Source organism: Chinchilla lanigera, unplaced genomic scaffold (genome assembly GCF_000276665.1).
Source record: "Chinchilla lanigera isolate Chin_1 unplaced genomic scaffold, ChiLan1.0 scaffold00021, whole genome shotgun sequence".
Lineage (NCBI taxonomy): Eukaryota > Metazoa > Chordata > Mammalia > Rodentia > Chinchillidae > Chinchilla > Chinchilla lanigera.
The window spans coordinates 5,022,431-5,045,014 of NW_004955422.1; the positions used below are offsets into that span (position 1 = coordinate 5,022,431).

Below are 22,584 nucleotides of genomic sequence, written 5' to 3' on the forward strand. Positions count from 1 at the left end.
AAGTCATTCTTTGTAAGTATTTTATTTAAAATCTCTACAGTTTCTTGGCACAATGTAATTTTTCAATTTTGTCTCAACATCTTTTGTCTTTCTTCAAACCTTTCAGAGATCTACTTCTCCCTTGTTCTCAGCTCCTTCTTAGCAATTTGCACAATGTGAAAAGTATTTCCTCATTTCACTCCCACCAAATTTACAAATGTAAGGACCTCTATGATGATATTTTTTTATTAAAATGTCAGACCTGGGCTCATACCTCCATTGGTGCACTGTCTCCCTGTGTAATTTCTTCCCTTCGGTATTTCATCTCTGTCCAAAATTCATTTATTCATATTCCTTTATTTTCTTATTTCTCCTTTGCCGTGGCCTCTCTGCACTGAATTGCTACCATCAGATAAAGAGTGTAACACAATATTAATCCATTTTAGAAACACAGCAAAACCGTCTTTGAGAAAAGATCTAATGATTGGCCTTTAATGGCTTTCATGATTAAATCTCTCAGAATAATTATTCATCTGATGAATCGTTTCAACTGCTTCCTCTCTTCTTTGTGCTGTAGTCCATGCCATTCTGTCTCCCAATTGTGCCACTTTACTGGAATATTTCATGTCATGGTCACCAGTGACCTTAATGTGATCAAAAGCAATCCTCAGTCTGACATTTGCTTAGTACATCGGCCTATTAAGTAAGCATGGTTTCACATTTTGAAACAATACTCATTTTGACTTTTGCTAACGGTTTCCTTTTGACTCTTAGTTTACTGAAAATGACTTGCTATACTCCTCACCTATATTGTTACATAAATTGTTATAAACATATAAGAAGTGCTTTACATTAATAAATCAATTAAAAAGTCATTCTGACATATTGTAAAAATATTCTAATATGTATATGTAAATAAATGTTTGTATATATATTTTTGTTTTCTTTAAACAAAATTTTCGAACTCTAAAAGATACTCTTCTGGAAGTAACTGCAATACTCTTAAGTCCTTTTATTTTTATTTGACCTATCTGTATTATGTTTTGCATCAAATGATTTCTTCATCTCAAACACCCTTCATCATTAATGTTCATATTATTTGTTTAGATTGTGTTAATATTTAAATTCCTTGCTTTATTCTATTTGGTGATTTTTATTTAAGGTTTTAGTATAGAGAGATTATGATTAATTATATTAAACAGATTTTATAGTCCCTTGTAGTTTATTCAATTTTTACATACTATATTTTATATGTTTAGATTAAACATTAAATATGTTTTACCATATTTTATATGTTTAGATCAGCTGATCTCCACTAGGTGAAATTTTGGTTCCTAAGCAACACTTGACAGCATCTGGAGAAATTTTTTGTTGTCATAACTGGGGGACAGTTGCATAGAGAGTCCAGACACATTGTTATCTCACAATGCAAAGGATGAGCACCTACAATGAAGCATTATGTGGCCTCATATGTCATTAGTGCTACAACTGAGAACTCTTGCTCTGGAGTTAATTACATCTGCAACCTTTGCTCCCTAGGTCTGTACAGAGTATAGGTGCCTGTACTTCTGGTTGACATCTAGACTCAACCCACAAAGAGTTTAAATTTTGTACTTCTTGACAGAAACATCAGTGGAGACGGACAACAATAAGATAAAACCTACCAGGCAATATGTGAGTTTCCAATTAGTATGATTTCAAATCTTCAGTTCTGCTTTTGAGCTGATTGAATATAGAATTTCATGTTTATGCCTATGATATATATTTCTGAAATACTCATTTGAAATAACCCAGATTGGAAACTACTGAACACTGCATTCTCTGATCTCTTTCTCTTCCCTTTCCTCCAAGTTTTCCTGCTTGAGAATCTCAGTTGTACACAGGCAACACAGTAGAGAAAGTCATAATTCTCACAAATTAAAGAAACTATTTTTATTTTTGGTTAACTACTAATTTCTAGCATGATTTGTTGTCAACTCTTTAAAAATATTAATCTAGTTATAACAAAATCCCTATGAAGAGATAGTGACTGTTATGGCTTGTATTTAGATGTCCCCCCAAAGCCTCATGCAGTCATAGGTGGGGATTTTTCAGAGGTTTCTGAATCTAGAGTGCATGATTGATTTATGGTGCCGTGTTAGGATTAAGGGTGCTAGGATTAAGGGTGGGTGATCACTAAATCAGCCCACCTATTGGTTAGGCACTGCCCTAATCCCTATAGTCTTGAGATAATATAAGGGACAGAAAGAGGTTTATCTTGTCCTTTACTTGCTTTTTCTGTCTTCTGCTTGTCATGAACTGGTTCTCCTCTGTAAAACCCCTTTGCCATGCCAGCCTGCCTTGGATCTAGCTGATTAGGGACTGAAACCTCTACAAACTGAAACATTTCTCTCTTTAACTTTGGGTGTTGTGTATTTTGTCTCAGCAACAAAAGAGTAATTAAGACACTACCATAATCTGCACTTTGCCTGAGATGAACATAAAACAAGATAGATTAGGTGATCTAAAATCTTGGAATCTGTAGATTATGAAGTCAGTGTGACTCAAAATTTTATAATTCTCATTACTCTATTAAATTACCTTTCCCAGGAAAAAGAATTAAATTAATAGGATTAAAAGTAAACCCTTTAGTACAGGTGATCATGTGAGAGAGTGTTTGGATTAAGATTACTTTTTTTCACATAGGTATAGTATATTTAATTATATTCAAATATTTCCTTGAAGAAAAAAAGAGTAGGTGGTTCTCAGTGTTTCACTAAAATAAACAAAATAGTTAGCAAAGAAGCATACAAATTAAAATCTATTCAAGCAACTTAATTTTCAAATGTGAATAAATGTGGTATTTTGTTTTTGATTAAAATGTATTTCAGTTATAGAGCCACTGTTAATAGTAATAACAGGGATAAAAAATAGCTACTAATGTACCATTTTAAGGACTCTAATATATTGGCTGTTATGCCCTGCTATGTACATTTAATTCAATCATAGATTTGGTTCACATATGTAAGGAAGGAACCATTGTTATATCCACCTTAGAGATCAGGACTTTAGATTATAAGAGGTGAACTGACTTCACAAGGTCATGAAAGAGAATTTAATTCAGGTACTTTTTCCCCCTTACAAAGCCCTTTCTGGTTTTCACAGCAGCAGCCTTCATTAAAATTTTGCATTCTAAACATGGTTTGTGAGAGCTAAAATTAACTTTGCTAAGGTAAGAGATTTTTTTTTTTTCCTTGCATCTCTTAACTAATTGAAAGAGATACTCAGAGTGAAGGCAGTTCTCAGGGAAGGCATTCACAAACAGCACTTTAAAGGACCTTGAGTCAGTGATAGGTTGTACTGGAGGGAGATGAGATTCTGAAGGCATCTTCCATAGCAATCAGAAGGGCTGTATTTACTCATTACCTTTATGACCCTTCTAGAGTCTTAATTTTATGTTGTTGATGTCAGTATTTATCAAATATTCTAGTAACAGGAAACCAAGCTTGTTGCTGAGTACCCACCTTGTTGCTGAGTACCCACACAGCTGTTGAAGAAGTTGTACAAAGCAAGTGTCTAGTGGTGCTTGTCAGTTTTGCAATCCTTGCTTGATTTTAGAGGTACTGGTTTCTGTTAAAGATCATTGTTTTCTCTTTCTACAACAAGAAAAAATTTCAAAACTTAAATGCTACAATTCTGAGAATTTGAGGGTTTGATGTGAACTTAGGTAACATTAAAAATTTAAAACGTGCACTTTTTGAAACTGAAATATACGTAATTTTGTAGCTTATCACTGATCCCCATCTGGTAAAGTACAAGAAATTCCCAGAGGAGATTCTGGCAACCGAGACTGACATCCCAAATGAGCCTTTGGAATAGAGGATTCAAGACTACAAGACTAAGTTCAAAGACTAAATTGAAAAAGCAGGTTCATCTGAAAGAGAGAAGTGAGAGAGTGTGGAAGAAAGTGGCTCAAAATATGCAGAAGTAAGGTGTTTGTGAAGAACAGAGGTAGGATACGCAAACACTCTTTGGACGTTGGGGACAGTTGAATGACCTGCCTGTATTCCCAAAGCCATACAAAAGCGAGGCAGGAACTCCTTAACATTTTCAAACTCCACCCCCAATAAAACACAACCACCCTTACCTAATTTCCCCTTCCATTCCCCGCAAAAGAAAACACACAAAAGTAGTCACAATAAGGAAACATTAGCTGTGAAAGGGATTTAAAGTTTTAAGTGGACACAGACATAAAGCTGTTGGGAAAATATTTGCTTACATTTCACATATCTAAGAGAAGATGCTACTTATTCATTGTTTAATAAGTATTTCTTCATTCTGAAAGAAGTTTATCTTTATTTTTTTTTTCTTAATTTCAATTTCTTGAACTTGTACATTGACCTTGGAATAAAGGGAATTTTTTTGTTTCATTGAAGAATGTGCTACTGATTCTGATTACTAATTAAAACCCAGCATGTATGGTTTCTTTTTTCCAGTACCGGGAATCATACTTACGACCTTGCGCTTCCCAGGCAGGCACTGTGCCGCTGAGCTAAATCCCCAGCACTACCCCAGCATTTGTTTAATGTGAATGGGTTACCAATGTTTCTACTTCATGATTTAGTGGTGGTTTATCTTTTTCCTCTTGATATACTGATCAATATATGTGACTACGTTTGCTTTTCCATTTAAGTTTTGAAATTAAAAAGAGAAAATGTAGTTCATTGTTTTGGGTAAATTTACTTCACTTAACTCCCTTCCTTGACTGATTATCCAATGGCCACATTGGAGTAGCTGAAGAGTCACCTTCTGTTCTGCTCAGGGGACTGTCTTACACTGTGGATACCAGTCATTATTAGATTTCTTTAATTTATTTGATTGACTTCAATTTTCATATTTACTTTATGACATTTGGGATACATGATGATAAGTATAAAGTGACGTAGCAGTGAAAACATAAAATTATTCACCTCTTAAATGAGAGAAAAAAATGAATGAAGTTAAGTCTTCAGAACACCAAGTAATGTGTTATAATAGTGCAGAAATTAAGTACATGGTGGGGTTGAAAATTATCTGAAAAGTTGCAGAGCCACTACTATTCTTCAGTTTGCAGCCCTCCTTTGATGGGACTTACAAACCTAATGGTTTTGATTTATAGAGTAATCAGTATAACATTTATAAATTAGGTTTCCCATACAAGTCTATGTACTATAAATCTAAAGTTAGTTTGTATATCTGAAGTTCTTATGTTAAAAATAGAATAAAATAAGAAGATGTATAGCTTATAATTAATCCAGCATATTTAACTGCAGGTTCCTTGTGCTTGGCTTTGGGATCAGATATTAAACCAATATTTGAATAAAGAACAAATAGCCATAGTGCTCAATGCTGCCCTACAAACCTCTAGGCTATCCAATCAGTTCAGAAAATAAAGAAGTGTCTTTACAGTGGAGAATGTTTTATTGTAAACAATATTAAAATCTAGGAGTAGGAAAAGTTTCTGAAATATTTGTTAGGGAGAAGGTGTCCAAAATGTATTCCTTCTTTGAAAAATTAGTATATGAATACAAGAATAAAATGTGTCAACTCAAATAATATCTGCCTTCTAACTTGTATCTCACCTGGTCAAGTAATTTTTTCTCTGGGACTCAGCCAGGAATATGGGAAAAGCGATTTGTCTAAATTTCAATCTTATAAACAGCTTCCAGAGCATGTAATGACCTCTAAAGATTTCCAGGGACTACAATGTATAATATGTTAATGTGAAAAGAATTGAAAATTTTCCTAAAAACAGATGAAAAGCAAAGCAAACTGTTCAGTGGAGCAAAATTTGAGCCTGCAAACTTTTTCCACAAAAAATCTTTGAAAAACTCGGAAAATATGTTTTTGTAAGAGGGTTGTTAAAGTATCTGTGTGAGGATAAGAATATGTTTACAGTGTTATTATGCACATGTTAACAATGATATTTATTTTCATGAATAAATATATTCCTAGTGTTGCTAATAATAGTAAGATATAGTAGAAAGCCTCCCGATCCATAAAGAGATAACACGGGTTAATTAAACTAATTATTCAGTGGAACAGTATACATTATATTTAGTATGACATTTTATTAGTAGACAACTACACATAAATTTCTTTTGTTTTAATGATGAGTAAAATAGGAATGAAGCAACACTGTATAAGTCATATTTGCTGTATTATGTGAAGAATGAGGAATAAAATACAATACACTAAAAAATTAACTCATTCACCTGTAATTTAGTCATAATTTTATTCCCTTACCTGTTCATTAATATATTTGATATTTAAAGAGGACTTTAGGCCATGACAAATAGATACTGTGAATGTAGGAGAGGGAATAAGACAATCCCCACAACAATAAAGAACGTTATTCTAGTTCTGATTGTCAAGTTTGGGTGTGGTTTACAATTCTTGCCTCTGAACTTGATGTCCTTTGTATGAATCATGGCAATTAATTTCACAGCAGAAAATGATGAGAGCAAAAGCAATAACAGGAATATTAGCACTCGATCATGTTCTGTACTAAACCTGCATTTTGCATGTGGTTAAATGAAACCCTGAAGTTACAGCTGAGTCCCATTAGCATTGGAAGTGACAGTAAATTTTATCGTCAATTTAAATCTCAGAGAAAACTCCCTGGTAGCATCTAATGACCTAACCTGAAGTAAATCCAAGGTCGCTGAAAACGTATAGCTTACTTCTTATGGAAAACATGTTAGAAGCTGTAAAAATGAAACCTGCAAATAACTATTTAGCCTTACAGAACACACTGATTGATTACTGTACATTTTGTTTGCCCACAGTAAAAGTCACAAACAGCTGCATTAAGATAAAATTTCAACAGTCTACTCTGGTGATCTCACATCTTTTTCTCGTATTGGCTGAACAGTAATTTTTATATTAGAATCCTCTGTCTTGCTCTCCAATTCTAGCCATTTATAAAGAATGTCCAGGCACCTGCTATTTTGAGAATGGTCGAGGCAGTTTTCACATAAATAGCTCCAGCCTGGGAATGGCAAATCCCCTCTGAGAAAATAGTCATTGTCTGTACCCCATTTCCCACAAGGCTTTGAAAATCATCCTTTTCTACTGCACAGGACAAAATGACAAACCTTAGAGAGCACATCAAACTCTCTCAGTAATTTCCTGTATCCTTGCTGTCCTGAAATCTGGCATTTTTGACTGTTTGTTCTCATTTTCCTGAGGGGAAACCTTCGTTCTACAGACACTATAACTGTCAGGCTACAATCTTAAATCCCAAACCCCAGCACCAGGTATACACCAGGACTCTAATTCTCACTTTCACCTCAAACTTTCCACATATGTTTCCTTTTCTGGATACTCTTATTTACTTGAATTTCCATCTAGGTAAGCACTTCTGAAGTTTACATTACCTGTGTTAAGAAATCTCCTAAATGCCAAGCTTATATGAAATTAAACAAAACAAAACAAAACAAAAAACAAGCAGACAAATGATCATAGACTTTATCCCTTCCCAGGACACTGGCTTTACATTCTGCAATGCAGCTAGTTCAAACCTTCCTTCTACCCAATCTAGTTCTTTCTTTATTTAGCAAGGGATATTTTGACAGCCTGAGCAGTGGCAAAAGCAAAGTCATTTCTATGGCAACAAGCCGATTTTTAGTTAAAGTTTTGTTTCTCGTGTTATATTTAGCTTAGTCTATTTTCTGTTGCTCAATCAAAATACTGAGACTAGGAAACTTATAACGAATAGAAATTTGGTTAGCTCATGGTTCTAGAGGCTTTTAGGTCCAAAGGCATGATTTCAGTATCCATTTTGCTTCTAGTGAGGACCTGCTTACTGGCAGAGTGTTCTGCTGTGTTCCATCGTGTTGCAGGACATCACGTGGGCAGAGCGACACGAGAGTGAGACAAGGTAGATTTTGTAATAGACTCACTCTTGGGTTATGTGTTTACCCATTGATCCATTCATTAGAGCAGAATCCCCATGACCTGATCATCCTCTAAAAGTCCTACTTGGTTCCATATTGGAATGTCACATGTTTTGCAAGGGACCCTCAAACTGTAGCAGCTGCACAAAACAAATTCCTAGGGGAACAGGAGGCTTCCTTGTCTCACATTTCTTGACTATTAGACCTGCAGGAACCCAGAAGAAGTGTCACCTGGGTGAAATACAGGCAAGGGTCAATTTTTCTAAACAGGCCAACACACTAAGCCTGACTGAGTTAAGGCTGTGGTTCTTCCAGGACTTCTTTTGCACTTCAAACAATTTCTAGCCTTTCTGTAGCTTCTTGCTACATCAATCCTGAAAACTTGGATAAGGGTTATGAATATCTCATTGCAAAACAGAGGACCTCAAACGTACAAATTTTGTGAAGTCTTCTTGGCCAATAAAATGAGTCCTTATTCTTTTGTTTCAAATACTTCAGGTCAGTTTGTATGATAACACTGATTTTCCCACCGTAATCTCTTTTCCCAGATGATGCACTGACTCAGAAGGCAAGGGATAAAGTCAAGAGCAGAGTTTCCAGAGAGGCTCTGCATATCCTTTGCATTCTTTGGATTACTATTTCTCAGTATGGATGATCTCAAAGGACCTGCCTTAAACATGCCTGATTTTTTTTTCCACCTCAGATTGGTTCTTAGATCTCTGCATTTCATACTTCCTTTCAATTTTTATATGTTTTAATTTATGAACTTTTATTTTCTCCTTTTACAAAAATTTAGATTACTGATAATATTTGGTTTTGATAAGACACCACTTTTAGACCTTTCAAACATTTTCCATACTCACATGCCTTGCATTCTCTGAACATACCCATAGAAACTGATTTAAAATATTTGTTTACACAGTTCAAGAACTGAGAATTCTCAGGATGAGTATTAAAGGACTATTTTTGTTTGTATGAATCATCCTCTTTTGTTTCTTTGTATGCTTAAAAATTTTCACTGAAAACTGAACATTTTATACAATAGAGTGATTGTATAAATCACTCTTGAAATCATATGTTGCTCCTTCCTAGGGTTTGCTGTTGGCGTTTTGTTTTTTTTACTGCCACTATCTGTTTAATGACCTTCTTGAACAAATTTTATTAAGTCTGTGTGCCTTTCAGGAGTTGTAATAAGTCTATGCTTAGTTAGCATAATGATCAGTTAAGAATTGGTCAGAGATTTTTCTAGAGGTCTGGAGTCTATAAGTTTTTCATTGTCTGCTGAAGGTTCTGTGTTATGAAACATGTCTTAAATCCTTAGCAGTTTACCAACCTGCTTTATCCTTCCTTTTCTTCTTCCTCAGATATTCAAGGACATTTTAAGATTAGAGATTGGTGCCCTTTTGAGATTCTGTTAAGCACAGCTACAGTCCTGCGCATGAATTTGCCCTTTTAATTTATAAAGAACACATTAGAATTTTCACAACTCCTCATGTGCATCTTTTTCCCTAGACATTACTTTTAAGTTTTTTATCTCACTCTTGGTTGTCTCCAGCTTCTCCGTAGATTTAGGTAGCTTGCATTTTAGACAGTTGTAGCTCATTAGTTTCCATAAATGTTTTATGAATATGTTTTTTTCCCATTGGATCAGTTTTGAGTCAGTTCAAATAATAACCAAGCCTTTGAATGGGGCTCTGCCATGAAACTGGGAAGCATCAAATAGCAACAACGGTCTGCAAATGAAGCTTTTTAAAGTGACCCAAACCTTGTCTGTCCTATGGTTCCAAGACATGGCATTGAAGGCTGCTATGCTACTGGTGCGACCCAGTGAAAGTAGACTATGATAAAATGTCACAAATCTTTTTTTGGGGGTGGAATGTGAGCAGCTGGAGTTTTGGTTTGTTTGTTTGTTGTTTACGAATGCTTCTCAAATTGTTTCAATTCATTGATTGATTTCCAGAGACTGGAAAATTTTATTAGTATTTAGTTGCCTATATGAGGAGAAAATATTGCAAAAACGTCATAGTTTTTGAAAACATGAAAAGAAAAGCTGGCCTGGGGATTTAGCTCAGCAGCACAGCACCTGCCTGGCAAGCACAAGGTCGTGAGTTCAATTCCCAGTACCAGAAACAAACAAACAATAACCGAAAACAAGAGCTTCCACTGACAATTCCAACTGTTCCTCATTTTCCCGGTTTTACTTGTATTTACATGCACTTGCCAGCAACGAACAACCAGCTTTATACCTTTATACATTTTAATTCTCCTAAAGTATTTATGGCCTCTCAAGATTTTTGCTAGACATTTGATTCCAGATCACTGGTAAATAACTAAAATCACTGCTTTTTCCGTTGCATGCCAAGAACTTGCATTCTGCTACCAGTACCTGCAGTATTAGTGGCTTTAAATCTTTCTCATTAGAAAATCAATTTTTTATTTCACCCTTAACGTTATGATCCTTTAGAACTGCTTCCAGGATCAATAGGATTATCTTTCAGAGAAGCAGAGTTACCCTAAATGAGATAGCATTACGTTACTTAAAAAGAATGAGAAATTAACACTTTGTGTGAAGAGCAAGGAACACTCAAGTTTAACAAAGAAGCTAAAATTTCTCCTTGTTTCTCTGCAATGTAGACATTCTCGGACACATCCAGGATTACAGTGGTGTCTTGGATGACACCCAGACCCATCTGCCAGGTAGGATCACAAAGGGACGATTCAGGGAGATGTCTATGGGAAATTCTTCCTAATTCTGTTGCAGTGGCAAGCATAGGCAGTTGGGAAACAAAGCCAGTAATCAGAACAGATAATGTAACTGGATTGGGGAGTGCAAAGGAAAGGAGAACAGTTCATCTGTCCCTTAGAGTCTGATCAAAGACATTTAAAAGGCAAAGATAGCTCCCTACTTTGCCTTTGAATTCTCAAAATTTCCTCCAGGAAATTGTTACTCAGTTCACACAGGGAAATGAGTTTTAGGAAATTTAGTTCTTTTTCAAGTTGACAATACAAAATATACATACACAGTTCGATGGCAGAGGCGCAGGCTTTGAGATGAGTTGTGGCTATCTATAGTCCTGAAGAGAATCCTGTAGGTTAGTGTTTGTTTTTGCTAAGTCTTCAAGATCCTGTGGAAGGTTGGATCCACACTCTCACTTTCATATAATGGTTTTCCATGACCACCCCATCAGTAAGACATTTCACCCATTACAATCACTGATCCTATTAATTAGTTTTTTTTTTAGTGGAACTTTTAAAGAGAGTCATTTATTTATTTAATTTTAAATTTATTTATTTTAAAATATATTTTAAAATATATATATTTAAGTTTATTTATTTTTATTTCTCCAGTTTATTGTTTTCTCCATAGTTGGAATGTAAGGTCCTCAGGACAAATAACCTTGTTTGGTTCATTTCCTGTTTGTTATATCCATGGCATTTTAAATAATACATGGCATTTGTAGGGAACACTGAAATTGTCTGCTATATTAATTAAATGAAACCACAATTCATTCTGATAGTGAAGCATGCTTTCTATTTTAATTATTTCTGTATTAATAAAAAGCTACAACTGACCACTCCATTTCTTACCACACTCTCCATAAGTATTTATTAAAGTAATGATTGAGTAAACAAAGGATGTTTCTACTCTTTTGTGAACTTTAATAAAGTGAGTACTGACTTTATGCTTGGAACTAAGTAATTAAAAGTATGCTGTAGGGACAGAAGGGCAGCAGTATTAACTGAAAGGTGTAAAATGATCCCAAAGCAGTGGAAGGAAAGCAAACATTGCCAAAGGAAGTGTGAACCATGGCACTTGAAACCAGGGATGCTGGAGTAGAAGTCAACCTGTTACCTGACTTTAGGAAAGATGTGTCATGAGACAAAACCTCAAATTTACTAACTCTGCCAAATTTACCAGATTTGAAATCACTGAGATAGTTGGAAGATGTATCCTGCTGTCATGATTATGGAGTTGTCCAATCACAAGACACCTGGCTTGTGTTATCCAAAAAACTGAATGCTGTGTCTCAGGGAAACTCTCATGTTGGGACCCTCACTTTAACATGGTGATGTTAAATGTGGGATTTTGGGGAGACAATGAGCCTGTGAGGGTGGATTCCTGCACGAATGATCTTAGTACCTTTGGAGGAGAGCTCCAGAGACCTCTTTGGCCCTCTAAACTTTATGTGAGGATAAAAATGTCAAGAGTCTCACATTTGGAAGTGGACCTTTGACAGAACCCACCATGCTGATATCCTGACTTTAGACTCAGCCTCCAAAGCTAAGAGAAATAAGCTTCTGTTGCTTAAGACACCCCATCTTATTTTGTCTTAGCAGGCTAAACATACTAAGAGGCATAACTATTGGGTCATTTGTCTTTATTCAAATATGAATTCCTGGAAGTTAATTGATGTCACATTTGGCTTTGTTATAGCCTGACAGTTTAGGATACAGTAGCATTCCAGATAATATTTACTAAATAACAACTTTCCATTTGTGGCATAGACTTCCTTCCTCACAATACTGAAGAACATCTAACCACCAGCAAAGCAGTACGCTTCACAGAAGCCTAGGTTTTCTGGTTGCAAGTATTGTGAGTCCTTCTTTTCCTGAGCTATGCTAGTAGTGAAAGTTGTTTTCCTGTGTTGTGTCAATTCCACTTTATACACCATCCCACAGCTAACCCATCGTGCTTGGACTTTAATTAAATAACCTTCAAGGATGAAGTACCACAGGGGGCAAGGTTGCAGGAATAGCTACAATTATTTCCTGCAGCTATTGATTTTACACTAATGATCTTAAATGATGCATAGCTCTGGATCTAGCAATCTCACTTAGAATGGCAGGTGGGGACTTGACTTCGGTTCCCACAAGGGACCAGAGCAATTTGGACAGATTTAAACTTGTTGATGCTGTTTTCTAAGTGTGAAGGAGGATGAAAGTTTGAAATTTGGAAGGTACATGAATATAACACATGGCATAACTTAAAGATGAGATGCTTTGGAGCAGGAAAGAACTGAGTGTAAGTTGCAGTTTTTCCATAACTGGTCTTCAGAAAGGACCTCAACCCTTCTGAGCCTTGATTTTTTTCACCTGTAATGTAGCCAGAAAAAGTAGAGAAGATGATAGTTTTAAACCATTAGATGTTATGGTGTTACACTTGCTACTATTTTCTTATTTTTGTTTAGTCATTGCACCCATAGTTCATTCAAGAATATTTCTCCTGTAATGGTTGGAGCATCAACATCTATGAGTTACAAATAAATATACCTCTAACAGTTGGGTTTAAAACAGCATGGTAGGACTCTCATTTGATATAGGTGAAGAAGGAAGGACAATGGACTTTGAATTCAAAGAACTGGTTTTAGAACTAGGTTGGAACCAACTGTGTGAACTTAAGCAAATTTTTGGCTGTTTGGCCAAGTATTCTGTTCTGTATGAAAAATATAGACATTAGTAGAGCCCACACCAGGCTGTTTTCATGATTAAAAAAAGATTAAATACTTGAAAACACTTGACTGAAGGAAAGAGTACTATAAAAACCATTAGAACGTATTTTAGAAATAAGCTTGTATGATTAGAATACTTGAAAGATCAGGAGCAGAGGCATTCTAACAACTTTGTACAAAATATTGATTTAAGATTTCTGCATATAGGTTAGGCAACAGTAAAGTCATGCATGAAAGTTTTTGTTTTTCTTTTTTTTTCTCTCGACTTCTAATTCCAGAAGAGACCAATAGCAGAGGAGAAGAAATCAAAGCTCAAGATTAGAATACAGCACTAAGAAACAAAGTGATGAAAATAAAATCATGAGTCCTACATAGCACCACACCTTCAACCCAAACCCCTACCCCTATTCCCACCCCTGCCAGGGTTCCGCTTCAATCCATGACTTCATATATAATGACGACAATGTATAATGATGTGCTTGCTAAACTGGTATTTTCTTTTCCTCATTCTTTTCAAATTTTTTCTTTAATTTTCAGGATAGTTTCTTCACTTTAAAGATTGAGAGACTTGTAACTTCATTCTAAATTATTATCTCTGAAATTCTTGTATTCACTTATGTATCTTTTTAAGCAAAGATGCATATGTTATTATCTATGTGTATGCCTCCTGTTCTAGAAAGATGGATAAAGCTCCAATACAAAATGTTAATATATTCTTAAGGAGAGTCTGATGCATAAAAATAGAATGATGAATATCGTATAGTGATAGGCAACTTACACCACAATTGGGGTGTTCTAAAAAGCATCTAGAAGATATAATACCTATTAAGACTGTGTGGGTTGGGCTGGGGATTTAGCTCAGCGGCACAGTGCCTGCCTGGCAAATGCAAAGTGGTGAGTTTGATTCCTGGTACCGGAAGGAAAAAAAAAAAAGATTATACGGTTAGTAGAGCTAGGGGATGGTAAAAACAAAAAGTACATTTTTAGGGCAAGTTCAAGAATCTGTGAGTAATTTCACATAGGTGAATCAGAGTAGGGGTAGGGAAGAGAAGAGGGGGACCCAAATGAACACACCAAAATATGAATAACTCTGGAGTCCCTTGTGACAGACCTTGTGAGGTGCCCCCGAAGATTTCCTCTGAAGACTTCCTTTCTTGGCTGTTGAGGGTTGATATTAGGCAGTGGCTTTTTATCGCCAGCCTTTAAGGCACTGTGCCACCCTGAGAGCCGCTTTGCTCAATGGTTCACCCCACTCTGGAGTAACCCAGTGGTTGGTCAAAGAGAAGGTAGGACATGTCCACGGAAGCCTAAATGGGAACAACTCTGAGGGACCGTAGAACCTGTAGAACTTTTAGTGAAGCTGGCTGAGGCTTCCCCCGGACTTGCATCATGGCTCAAGCATTCCTTCAGTTCCTCATTGTTCTTTTCACTTTACATCCCAAACTGTTGTTCCTGGATGTACACTTAATAACTCTGCTGCAAAATCTACTGTCCAACCTTTCAGCATGCTATGGAGGCCATGAAGCTTATGAGGTCCAGAAACACTCATTTTACAGATAGAAAATTGTGGCCAACTAGGTGAAGTAATGTTTCAATTAATTGCTGTTAGTAATTGACTGAACAGGTTCTAGAACTTAGGGGACTTCTAGTTCATTCTTCTTTCCCTATAATGCCGTGAGGCTGTTTGTTTGCAATTTCTGTGAATATGAGGGAGAATATTTAACAAGTTCACCATACCTCACTTTCCTATTCTCATGTCTCATCAGTTTTCTCCTTGCTGTTTTCATAATAAACTCTTTTAATTCTCCAAGTATGATCCATTATTTCAGTGCTAAACATTTATATCTAATTCTTCAGCTCAAAAGCCCATTTTTTTTTCTGGTTATTCGCTGCCTGGCTACATTTGTGAAGAAAGATTTTATCCAGGTCTTTTCTTTCTTCCTGGGAAGAATTATACATAGTTGCTAGCTTCACTTTGTCCTCACAGTATTCAAAATTTCTACAGAAAACACGTTATTTTCTTGTGTATTTTCATTGTATGTTAAAGTCTTCTTACAGTTTTGAAACTCTATGCTCATTTCCATGACTTTCATCAAGGTTTTTTTAAAAATGAAAGAAATTACTTCATATAGACTTCTAGGATTCCTCAAAATAAAAGTACCGATTGTGTTGATACCAATAATACCAATTATAGTAACAATAAAGTATGAAAATAACATTTAAAAATTTTGATAAATACCCATAATATTTGTTAACTATTGTCCCAAATATGGAAAGTATATACAATAGAACTATTTCATATATATTAAAAGTTTTACCGGAGCACTGTCTAACACGTCTGCCTAAGAATTATTGACTTCTCTAGGTGAAAGTACTTTTGATTGTCATACTACTGATTAGAACCATAATTCCATAAAAATATGTTTTGAGATATATTTTGTGCGGTAGACATATAAATTCTTTCCACCTAGTGGAAAGTATAACTATATAAGTTACTTAGTAATCTTATTCCAGAATTTTTCCTTTTCCTTTTCAGAGCTTTGTATGTTCAGTTTCTCTAACTGTTCTTTGAACAAGCTTTATCTGTCTTTCTTCCCTCATAATCAGCTTAGGATAAAGCTTTGATGTCTTACTGCATGCTTCAATGAGATGTATATTTTTCATTTTTGAAAATTACATATAAGACAAGCAAAACAGAGCTAGCTTACCTAATTGAACAGATGTGACACCAAGTCTTATGGAGTTGGCTTCCCCTCATGCAAGCTCACACACTAGTAGGTAGTGGTGACTGACTCCAAATGTAAGATTTTAGAATTCAGAACTTGTGCCCTGGGCTGGAGATGCAGCTCAGTGGCACAGAGACTGCTTGGCAAGAACAGGCACTGAGTTTGATTCATGGTACCAAAGAAAAAAGAAGTTGTGTTCTGCATAAGGGAATATTGACCATTATTGGGAATATGTGAAATGGTAAGAAGGGAGTTCCCGAGGGAGGTGTGAGACTGCTGAAAACACATGCTGCTTAATGTGTAATTTTAACAGTTATTGGCCTTGATGAGTAACCTAAGAAACATCTCAGAGCTACAATTTTATCCATTTTCTAAAAATTTTAAGTCTTGGGCCTCTCTACGGATGCTAAAATATACCAGTATTTGTACATGCATTTTAACTAAGTATTTTGGCATATATGAGCATCAGTGGAAAAGAAAGAAAGGAGAGAGAGAGAGAGAGAGAGAGAGAGAGAGAGAGAGAGAGAGAGAGAAAGAGAGAGAGAAAGGGAGGAGGGGAGGGAGGAAGGGACAAAGGGAGTTCAGTGATCTCTGCCTTTTATAAGAATAATATATAAGTATATATTTTTTATTATTTTTCCATGTGGGCATTTCTGTGAATGCAGTAGAAAAAAAGTTAACATATTAGTTGATATTTGGACTAGCACTGACACAGAGATCCCACACTAATTAAATACTGCATTTTTAAAAAAAAATTATGCCTTTAGTGATTATCTATGTGATTTAAGAAGAAAAACAAATAATTGCAATAATTTTATCACAGCTTTCTCTGACTTCAGAGGTTTATGTTTACTAACCTTATTGATCAGGGATGAAAGTTAGACAAGGAAAGAGGTCTACAACATTTATGTAATTAATATTCAATAAAATGTTTATCCCTTCACATATGTAGAAATAACTTTTGTGTGTGGGTAGCCCAACATAATTTCATATTGTTTCATGTACATTGCTTTAGTCTCTACTGTGTACAAGGAGCTTCTGAGAGCATCAACCCCATGCCTTGTGCCTTGTTAGCCTCATGAGGTATATGAAGATAATATTCCATTTAATCTTTAAAGCAGTATCATCAAGTGAGACGTGAATTCCATGTGAACAGTGGTGGAACAGAATCAGAACAATAAGTACCTCATGCAAAACCATGAAAACAGGAAGACATCACACTGATGTAGACTTCATCCTCCTTGCCTAAGAACTGAGATTTGGGAAGAATCCATAAGGATGTAAAGAAAAGGGAAAGTGCCACCTTAACTAGATGTATTGGCTGAAGAGAACTAATGAATTAACATGATCAGAAGCATAGTGTTCTTACATCTTAATCTGTCTCCAACCCAATCTGGTCCTCATAGTGTATTAATATATATTTTTATATTTATCATTTATTTCTTCAATAAATGAGAAAAAATAATCATATATGTATGGATACCACATAGGCATGTGTCTATGGAATGGATATATAGAGGTGTTATCTTACTACATATTTATTATAATTTTTCTTCTGTTTTTGCTGTTGCTATTCTCATTGGTTCATTTACTGACTTATCCACTCATCCATTTATTTATTACATAAGGAAATGTTATCTTTTTCCCTCCACTTTGACAGAGATAAAAGTTTTGATATCCTGCCCATTTTTTTTTGCACTCACCAAAGTATAATCACTAACCTACAGATTTCCTCATTTAGATAGACACTGTTAGTGAACACTTTAGGGAGATAATGTGATAAAAACAACAGAATTGAGACTTTTATTACTAATGATATCAGAATGATTTTATAGGTCTCAGAACTTAATTGGTGGTATCAAATTTCCTTTCTAAGACAACAGGAAATTTTTATTATAATTTTCATTATTTAGTTTTTGATGGGAAAAGAATATCTAGCAATGTCTTTTATGCTGTGCTTAATAACAGGAAGGACATATTTCTAAAGATGCTAAAAATAATTCTTTCCAACAACTCCTTATATGTTTTTAGTTCTTCCAGAAAACTTACTGAATACATTATATATACCAGCTGGATCTTAGGTCATTATTAACAGGGAGAACTGAGGTTATGTTTATGCTGTCAGTAAGCCAGTGATCTGTAGAGAGGGACATAAATATAAAGAAAACTTTAACTTAGATGTGGGCTAGAGAAAGGATACCTATTTCAAGGGAATTTGAGGAGATAGGTCAGGAAAAGATCCCATGAGAATTTCTTGCCTGATTATGAAGAACAGGAATCCAAAAGCCATTCCATGGTTGGTCGTTGATAGCCTGTACACACCAATGGTTAGGGAACCGTGTCAGATAGGCTATGTTTCTTCCATTGAATCCCTTGCTTAGGTTGATGTTACACTTTTTAAAATTTCAGATGCTAGGCTTGGCATCATGCTCTTCCCCAAAGGAGACCCCCAGTATACAGTTATACCCTCCAGAGCATTTCCACCCCAGTGCCTGTCACCCTAGCTCTAGCATGTTTGGGAAACCAGGGGAAGGTTAGAGTGGAGGAGCTGGTCCAGAGGATTTTGATCTACTTACAAATCTATTTATATACCATTTGTGGTGTGTGATTAGATTTTATTATTTAGGTCTTTGATACCAGATTATTTAAGGGCAAAGTCTCTACCACATATAAATATCCATAAATCCCTGACAAGATTTTAAAGAATATTTTAAATTGTATGAGCCATTTTACATAATATATAATAATAACTGATATTTTACATTCTAATTTGCAATATACATAGACTCAGCAGCACAGTGACTTCATGGCATATTCACAGCTCCCTGTGAGCAAGCACTCCCAGCCCCTTCTTGCAAATGAAGAAGCTGAGGCTCACAGAAAATAAGCAACCTGCTCAATTCCATGTAGCAACTTTGTGGTTAATTTCCTTCATCTCAAAGCCAGGTGCCTTTAAGCCTGCATGAACCTACAGTCACAAACTTCTCTGTACTAATCCATAAGAAACTACAAAATAATGAGGATTTTATTGGATATTTTTAATTTGAGATGGAAACATTCCTTGTTCTCTTGATTTACATTGTGTACAAGTGGACACTGATAGCACATCTTTCTCAGTATTTCCAAAGAAGTCTTTGCAAGGTATGATCTTTTCCCTTTATTATTTTAGAATACCTTGCCCTCATACCAAAATTACTGTGTTACATATATATATGACAGTGATGCCACTGTATGTGTGGCATGGAATTCTCAGTGAGAGAGGAAATTGAAAAGCAACAGGTGATGAAAACCAGGATGATTGCATCTTCTCTGCGCATAAACACTGGCAATACCTGTTAATCTCAACAGACATTTAGCTCTGTCCAACAAATATTTGTATCTGTCCATCTGAACCATTTTCATTATTGCTGAAGTAGACTTGACAAGATTTTACATGTAAGTAGATTTAACGCTTGTTAAGAAAATGAATTTGCAAGCATTGGATGTTTTCTACTAATCTCTTCTAATGGGCTTTTAAAAAGAGTCTCCTCCTAAAGCTGCATAACAAGCTTTTGCATCTACCATTTGAAACATGACCACTGTAACTTTCAAACCTGCTCCCCGGTAGAGCCAAAGAGATACTTGGTACTCAGCTCCATGTAAAGAAATTATTACAGAGTGAGAATATGATTTGGCATATTCGTTGGAACCATGTATAAATCATTACTATGGGAAGCTAGAAGACTAGTAACTGAGTTCCCTAGTTATCAGAACTGATCAGTTCAGTCTCTTTTGTATCATGCTTGTATGAAATAACCTCTAGACTGGCAGGGAGACAGGTCAAACAAAATACTGTTGTAAAACTTAGTCATCATTTTTGTCTTCTTATGGTCATAGTGTCCAGTGGGTACAGTGAAATAAAAATCCCCTTTTCTCTGGTTGATTGACAGAGATGGGGGAACTTCATGGAGCAGAGCATCTCAGTTGTGATGTTTTGCTCTTTATGTACTCCGTGGTTGAGGTGGCTCTCACTGGTCTTTCACTGGCTGCTGCAGAAAAATAAACCTGCTGTGGTCCAGGTTCCTTCTGAGTCAAATTTCCTTTGGCAGTCAGTGAAAGTTGGTCAGTGGATTTTCAAGTTTTTATTTCGGAGATAAAAAACCAACATTCAGAGAGATTAAGCTATCTAAATAGTGTTATCTGCCTAGAAATGAGGCTGGATTGTCTCCATTATTTCTCTGTGTTGACTTTTTATGAGTACAGATTTGCATTACAGAACAATTACCTTTCTTGTGGGGAGTTTGCACGTGTACATGATATGTCTCAATTCTTTTTGTCATTCCACACCTCTACCTATTCCCTCCATCTCTTGATCCCCTCGCCATGTGAATGAAATCGGTCTCTCTGTTTTCTGCCTCTATCTTTCTCTTTACTTTTTATTTGTATTTGGGGATTCCTATATAAGAGAAATCATGTGTTAGTTGAGATTGTGTGTGATTTATTTCACTTCACATTATGGTCTCAAGGTGCAAATATCTTCCTACAAATGACTCAAGTTTATCCTTCTTCAAGGTAGAGTAATACTCCATTACAGTTAATACCACCAACGATGTAGAAGGGTTCCCTTTCCCCCACACAATTAACAGCATTTGTTTTTATTTGATTACTTGATGACAGTTAAATTTTTGTAATTCTTAATTCTATGCCTTGTCTTCATACAGAAAATGATTGTACTAAACCTAATACTTCCATTGACCCTACTCAGGACTTTATTTTGACGCATGGACACTTGAATTGACAATGTATGAGTCTTGGTATCAGTTATGAGTTTGGGAGGCTTTTAAATATCTTGAGTCTGGTTGTTTGAATAAAACTGATTAGTTCACTCAAGTAGCTGGGAAAACCAAGACATTCTCAATAGAAAAAAGAAAGGTAAGAGGAAATTAATTCGTATGTATAGCTACAGCAACGGCATACAGAATAGTTTATTTTGAAAAGATGTTCTGAACTTCTCACTGTATGTGCAATAAAACATAAACTTCTTGGTCTGAGGGTATAACTCTGTGGTAGAGCATGTGTTTAGCATGTGCAAGGCCTTAGTTTTGATTCCCCGTGCCACAAAACAAAAACAAAACAAAACTGAACTTCTTGCTGATATTCCTGAGACCCTTATAATGTGTGGTTTCTATGTTCAAATCCATTATCATCCTCTGATACCATCATCTTTTAAGAATTTTGAGACTATTCCATGAGGCTTCTTGACTACCTACTTGTCTTCTGTCCTTTTACTCTTGTTCTTCTCTTCCTCCATCTCTTCTTTTGTTTTCCTTTCTCTTTTCCTTCTGTCCATAATTATGTAATAAGAACTTTTATAGTGTAGACAGAAATAGTAAAGATGGAGGAACAGAAAAAAAATGCTTAATGCACTGTCTTTACATTTCTTAAATACATATATCCTGGAACAAGAATATTTTTACTAAGTTTAGGAAGCACCAACAGTTCAGTTACTGGGACAGAGTAAAAAAGAAAGCCTTTGGTAAGAAAAGAAGTGTAAAGGGAACAAGAGGTTAGGAATTTTTTTTCATCTTAAACATATCTCGGTGTCAGGATGGCCAACTGGTGTAAGGCACCAGACTCAAGCTCTGCTTCCCATCTTAAACACATCTCATTAATTTCTCTTGTCTAACTAGAACTTTATTCTCTTTAATTAATATTTCCCCATTCTCATTACCAACTCCCCAAGCCTTGGGTAAGAATTTTCAGTTTTATTCTGTATGATGTAGGGAGGCAATGGACGTTTATGCAGAAACTGGATGTGAACTTGCTGGATGTTGTACAGGGACTGAAAGGTCAGACAGTGCAAGTATACAAGCAGAAAGACACAGTAGGAAATGTGCTATTATCAAGGTAGACAACAATGGTTGTACTATTTGATAGATACTAAAGCAATGGGGAGTAGTTGGATTGGAAGATATTTTGAAGTAAAAACCACTAAGATTTTTTCACTCTACTTCAGAAAAAAATGATCCAAGCTCTTTGTTTATCATTAGCGGCTGAGCTATAATCTCACTTTCCAATAATGGGGGACACGCATGTTTTGGAAAAACATCAAGAATTTGTTGAAGTTACGATTTGTGTTAGCTATACATGCACTGCATAGTCATGATGGGATTTATCAGAATAGATCTGAGCTTCATGCCTTGAGAACTTTCACTCTGCCTGGGATGTCCTTATTGTGGTTGTTATGTATTTGGCTCTCCTTAAAAACTTTCATGTATTATCTTAAAGTACCTTATAAAGGGGCCTTTCCTGACTGTGCTGTCAAAGTCAAGTTTTATGTCTCCTCCCTCTTAACCTTATTTTGGTCTTTGTCTGTCTGTCTGTCTGTCTATTTATCATCTATTTATCCATCCATCCATCCATCTATCATCTATCTACATATCTATCTATCATCTATCTATCTATCTAATCCATCTATCTTATTATATTACTTTTTAAACTGTGGATTTCCGCCCAAAATGCTACTTTAAACTT

The 22,584-nt window shown here is 35.6% G+C and overlaps 1 long non-coding RNA gene across 1 annotated transcript; it reads left to right on the top strand.

The window, feature by feature from the left end:
* The first annotated feature begins 1,480 nt into the window (after positions 1–1,480).
* LOC106148453 lies at positions 1,481–13,801 on the top strand. Its single transcript, XR_001233903.1, has 4 exons — positions 1,481–1,653; positions 3,745–3,969; positions 10,530–10,592; positions 13,624–13,801. It is a non-coding gene; the product is annotated as an uncharacterized LOC106148453 (long non-coding RNA).
* The last annotated feature ends 8,783 nt before the right edge of the window (positions 13,802–22,584 follow it).